Genomic DNA, 6,138 nt, shown 5'->3' on the forward strand with positions numbered 1-6,138 from the left:
CTGATACCAATACAAATACTAATACTAATACTCTTACTAATACTACCAAAACTTGATCTGCAGATGAAGAAAAGAAGAAGAATATAAACGAAAGAACTTTAGATAAACAAGTCATATAGACGTTGAGGAAAAAGATTTAAGAAACTGATACAAACACTCTCACTAAAACTACCAAAATTTGATATGCAGATGAAGAAGAAAAGAAGAAAAATATGAGCGAATCAACTTCAGATAAACAAAAGAAGACATTGAGAAAAGAATTAAGAAACTGATACAAACACTCTCACTAATACTACCAAAACTTGATATGCAGATGAAGAAGAAAAGAAGAAAAATATAAGCGAATCAACCTCAGATAAACAAAAGAAGACATTGAGAAAAGAATTAAGAAACTGATACAAACACTCTCACTAAAACTACCAAAACTTGATATGCAGATGAAGAAGAAAAGAAGAAAAATATAAACGAATTAACCGCAGATAAAAGAAAAAGATGACACTGAGAAAATAATTATGAAACTGGTACTCGTACTAATACTACGACAACTTGATTTGCAGATGAAGAAACGAGAAAAAGATAAGAAAAATTATGAAGACACTGAGAAAAGAATTGAGAAAAGCATCCGACCCAGCACAATGGGACATGACAGGAGAAAGGAAAAATCACACCTCGGCGACGCATAAACACTAACACACACACACACACACACACACACACACACACACACACACACACACACACACTAACCATTTAATGAAGGAAAAAAAGCGATGCAAAAATATCCACGTGGCTCTCTGTAAACGACTCCCAAAAAAGGCGATGGAAGATGGGATAAAAATTAAGAAGGAGAAGAAACGAAAGTCGGGGAGGAAAATGCGAAGATGATGGCAAGGCGACTGGTTATTATTATTTTTTTCTTATTGGTTGTTGTTTTTTCAGTTTGAGGTTAAGTGGCATGGAGGTATTAGCGGCTTTTGGGCATGGAGGCAACACGGACGTTTTCTTTTTTTTTTTCCTCTTCTTCTTTTGACGAGGAGATAAGTGAAGGGAAAGCTGGCAATTAGTGAGGAAAAAAAAATATTCGTGGTGACGTTTCAGAGTTTTCCCGTGCGCCATGAAACAACAACAACAACAACAACAACAACAATAGTACCACCACCGCCCCCACCACCACCAACAACAACAACACTACCACCACTACCACCACTGGGAAGGGAAGGGAAGGGAAGGAAAGGAAAGGAAAGGAATGGAAAGGAATGGAAAGGAAAGGAAAGGAATGGAAAGGAAAGGAAAGGAATGGAATGGAATGGAAAGGTCTGGAAAGGTAAGGTAAGGTAAGGTAAGGTAAGGTAAGGTAAGGTAAGGTAAGGTAAGGTAAGATAAGGTGAGATAAGGTAAAGTAAGGTAAGGTAAGGTAAGGTAAGGTAAGGTAAGGTAAGGTAAGATAAGGTAAGGTAAGGTAAGGTAAGGTAAGGTAAGGTAAGGTAAGGTAAGGTAAGGTAAGGTAAGGTAAGGTAAGGTAAGGTAAGGTAAGGTAAGGTAAGGTAAGGTAAGGTAAGGTAAGGTATATTAAGGTAAGGTAAGGTAAGGTAATGTAAGGAAAGGTAAGGTAAGGTAAAGTAAGGTAAGGTAAGGTAAGGTAAGGTAAGGTAAGGTAAGGTAAGGTAAGGTAAGGTAAGGTAAGGTTAGGTAAGGTAAGGTAAGGTAAGGTAAGGTAAGGTAAAGTAAGGCAAGGTAAGGTAAAGTAAGGTAAGGTAAGGTAAGGTAAGATAAGGTAAGGCAAGGTAAGGTAAGGTAAGGTAAGGTAAGGTAAGTAGGTAGGTAGGAAGGTAGGTGGGTAGATATGTAGCCACCACCACCACGACCACCACCACGACCACCACCACCACCAACAACAACAACAACAACAATACCACCACCACCACCAACAACAAGGCATCCACTAAAATCACCGTTCAAAAAAAGAAGAAACTTGGTATAATTGTGCAGAAAAAGATGCCCAATTAGTAGTGTCTTCCATGCCCAAAACGAACGCAAGATACAACGAAGATGGAGAGATGCAGCCTCCCTCCCTCCCTCCCTTTCCTTCAATCTTTATTTTTAGTAAGAAGAGAAGGTGGGTTAGTGGAGAAGGTACAAATGGGGACAAGGAAAGACAGCAGGAGTGTATAGTTCCCTCTCTCCTTTCCTCCCTTCCTTTTTTTATCTTTTAATTATTTTAGTAAGAAGAGGAGGAGTGTTAGTGGAGAAGGTACAGATGGGGACAAGGAGAGACAGCAGGAGTGTACAGTTCCCTCTCTCCTTTCCTCCCTTTCTTTTTCATCCTTTTTATTTTAGTAAGAAGAAGTGGGTTAGTGGTGAAGGAATACAGGTGGGGGACAAGGAAAGATCGCAGGAGTGTAAAGTTCCCTCTCTCCTTTCCTCCCTTTCTTTTTCATCCTCTTTATTTTAGTAAGAAGAGGAGGAGTGTTAGTGGTGAAGGAATACAGGTGAGGGACAAGGAAAGACCGCAGGAGTGCATAGTTCCCTCTCTCCTTTCCTCCCTTTCTTTTTCATCCTCTTTATTTTAGTAAGAAGAGGAGGAGTGTTAGTGGAGAAGGTACAGATTGGGGACAAGGAAAGACAGGAGTGTATAGTTCCCTCTCTCCCTTCCTCCCTTCCTTTTATATCTTTTATTTATTTTAGTAAGAAGTGGAGGAGTGTTAGTGGAGAAGGTACAGATGGGGGAGAAGGAAAGACAGCAAGAGTATATAGTTGTATAGTGTAGGTTCCTTAATTCTTCCAATATATCTGTTCCCTCCCCTCTTCCTCCCTGCCTCTCTTTCACCCCATCTCCATACTCTTCCCCAGCACATCGCCTCTTCCTCCCCCTCTCCCCTTCTTTTTTTTTCTTTTACGGCAAGGAAGCAGTTCAAGGGCAAGTAAAAACATAAATCAATAAAGGGAAAACAGCCCGCTAATCACTGCCCCTATAAAGAATTAAGAAAAGTGTCTAAAACATAAGAACATAAGAACGAGGTCAATTTCTTAAGAGAGGTCAATTTCGAGAGGAGAGGTTCCCCGATACTTCACCCCCCTTCACTTAACATTACCCTTCCCTCACTGACCCATCCTCCATTCCCTTCACATTTCGGGGTTTTTTCAGTTCTTATTCCTGATCCTCTCTCTGGTGTAGTTATACTGTTCAACGGGCATCATATTTGTATACCCGAGTGTTAGGGGAATGTCTGTCTGATTTGTCTTTTTTTTTTTACAACAAAGGAGACAGCTCAAGGGCACACAAAAAAGGAAACCATAAAAAAAAGCCCGCTACTCGCTGCTCCTAAAAAAAAAGAATCCAAAGAGGTGGCCGAAGGAGAGGTCAGTTTCGGGAGGAGAGCCGAGCGATCGTGTCAGTTTCGTGAAGGGGTGTGTGGGCGGTTGTTCTCGTCCCCCCCTTCCCCTCTTTCTCTCCCCCGCAGAGGTCATGCATTCCGTCGAAGGTCCAGACAAGGAGAAGGAGGAGGAGGAGGAGGCGTCTTGTTTGAGGTCACGAGTGAGTGGTGGTACCTTCCTTGGCAGGGGTCGAAGTTCACAGGGGGACAAGTACGACGAGGAGGAGGAGGAGGAGGAGGAGGAAGAGGAAGAGTAGTGATGACAAGAAGGGAAAAGCGGAATGGTTAGACAAGAAAAAAGAAACTGTTCGTAGGAGAAAGACAAATAACACGAATATAGACAACCCCCCCCCCCCCCCTCCCCCACAGCACGCATCCACGCCTTCTCCTTCCCTTCCGTGGCACTGACGATCACAAGGGGAGTGCGGTACATCTTAATCGGAGTGCCTGTCGAACTAACACCTGGGCACACGAGAAACACCTGACTGGGACACCTGACACACACACACACACACACACACACACACACACACACACACACACACACACACAAGATAGGCATTCAGATCACGTGCAACTGGCCATTTGGGAAGGTGTAGGAGGGGGTGTAAGGGGGTGTAGGGGGATGTAGAAGGGTGTAGGGATGTGTAAGGATGTGTAGGGGGGTGTAGGAAAGGTGTAGGGGTGTAGTGCTTTCTCCCCCATTCCGTACCTCATCCCCTCCAAGTTTCTTCCTTAATTCGGTAAAACGCTCATATTTTTCTCGTTTTGGCTGTAATTCATTTTCCTTCACACGACCTCCCATTTTCCTTCCTTCATCCGGGACAACAGAACTATATTTGCCTCATAAGGAAAGAGGAACATAGGAAAATAAGGAGTTTGCAAGAAGCCGGTAGGTCTATGCAAGGCAGCTCCTGTGAACCTAACCCCACCTAACATCACTGTCCATGAATTTATCTAATGTTTCTTTAAAATATGTCTATCGTACTGGCACTCGCTACATGACTGCCAAATCTGCTCCACTCATCCATCACTCTATTGCGAATGTCCTTGTTGAATCTGAATATATCCAATTTAAACCCATTACTACGTGTCCTACCCGGCTCTCTTACCATCAGAACCTTATTAATATCCCTCTTATTAAAGCCCTACATCCATTTATAAACCGCGATCAAGTCTCCTCGCACCTTTCGCCTTTGTAGAGAATGAAAGTTTAATTGCTTAAGTCTTTCCTCATAAGACAAGTTTCTTAACCCGTGAATCATCGTGTTGGCTGTAATTCCGTTTCCCTCGCGCACCCTGAACCCCCGAGCAACGTTACCAAATTGTCGTACTCAGTCTCTTATATTTCCCGAGTCCCAACCAGAAGCTGTCATCCCTACCTCTATACCGAGATTTGATTGTAGATATCGTTACAATCGGTAATTATTGGCTTCTTTGCAAAGGTCATGAGTCAGGAACCAGAAAATACGATGTCCTGGGTACGATAATCTGGCATCGCTCCCCCCGAGGCCGCCAAGCGTACGAGAATTTCCGTTTCGTTCTTTGCTGCACTGTTCAGAGCCGTGGAGCCTCCCTGAATCCCTTCGTTTTTGAAATAGAAAGTTGCGTGGGCCGTGCAGTTCCTTACGTAGGCAATCTCGAGCGCTTCCACCTCTTACGCCAACTACTTCAAAAGGTCAAAAAGGAGAGTAATCGGGTTCTAATGAGTGTATTTTCACGTTCATGGTACAGAAGAAGGATCAAACTACCACCAGGGTCATAAAAGTACCTTAGGTTAGTTTAAATTTACTCGGCTTCCCCAAATTAAATATGAAAACAGGGAGGGGCCGAGAGGGTCAAATTATGTTAGGTAATTTATGTTAGGGTAAGTTAGGTTAGATTTTAGGTTAGTTTAAATCTAGAAACGCCCATAACGCCTAAGAAAGCTTTGTCAAATGTGTGGGCTTGGAGATCGATATGGTTAAGAATATGGCTACTTTTCACGTCAACTATTTTCAAAGGCCTAAAGGGAGATTAAATGGATTGCAATGACTGTTTTTTCAGGGTTCACGGTACAGAAGAAGGATCAAACTACCACCAGGGTCATAAAAGCACCCCTGGAAACGCCCATAACGCCTACGAAAGCCTTGTCAAATGTGTGCGCTTGGGGGAACGAAATGGTGAAGAATATGGCTACCTCACACGTCAATCATATTCAAAGGCCTAAAAGGAGATTAAATGGATTGCAATGACTGTTTTTTCAGGGTTCACGGTACAGAAGAAGGATCAAACTACCACCAGGGTCATAAAAGCGCCTCTGGAAATGCCCATAACGCCTAAGAAAGCCTTATGAAATGTGTGTACTTGGTGGCCGAAATTCAGAATACGGCCATCTCTCAAATCAATTATTTCCAAAGGCTGAAAAAGATATCAATACTGTTCTAATTAGCGTTTGTTTGGATCCACGGTACAGAAGAAGGATCAGACTACCACCAGGGTCATAAAAGCACCCCTGGAAACGCACATAACGCCTAAGAAAGCCTTGTCAAATGTGTGCGCTTGGGGGACCGATATGTTGAAAAATACGGTGATCTCTCATATCAACTATCTCCAAAGGCTGAAAAATATATCAATACTGTTCTAATTAGCGTTTGTTTGGGTTTATGATACAGAAGAAGGATCAAACTACCACCAGGATCATAAAAGCACCCCTGGAAACGCCCATAACGCCTACGAAAGCCTTGTGAAATGTGTGTACTTGGGCGCCGAAATACAGAATACG

Source organism: Eriocheir sinensis, chromosome 20 (assembly GCF_024679095.1).
Source record: "Eriocheir sinensis breed Jianghai 21 chromosome 20, ASM2467909v1, whole genome shotgun sequence".
NCBI classification, from domain to species: Eukaryota; Metazoa; Arthropoda; class Malacostraca; order Decapoda; family Varunidae; genus Eriocheir; species Eriocheir sinensis.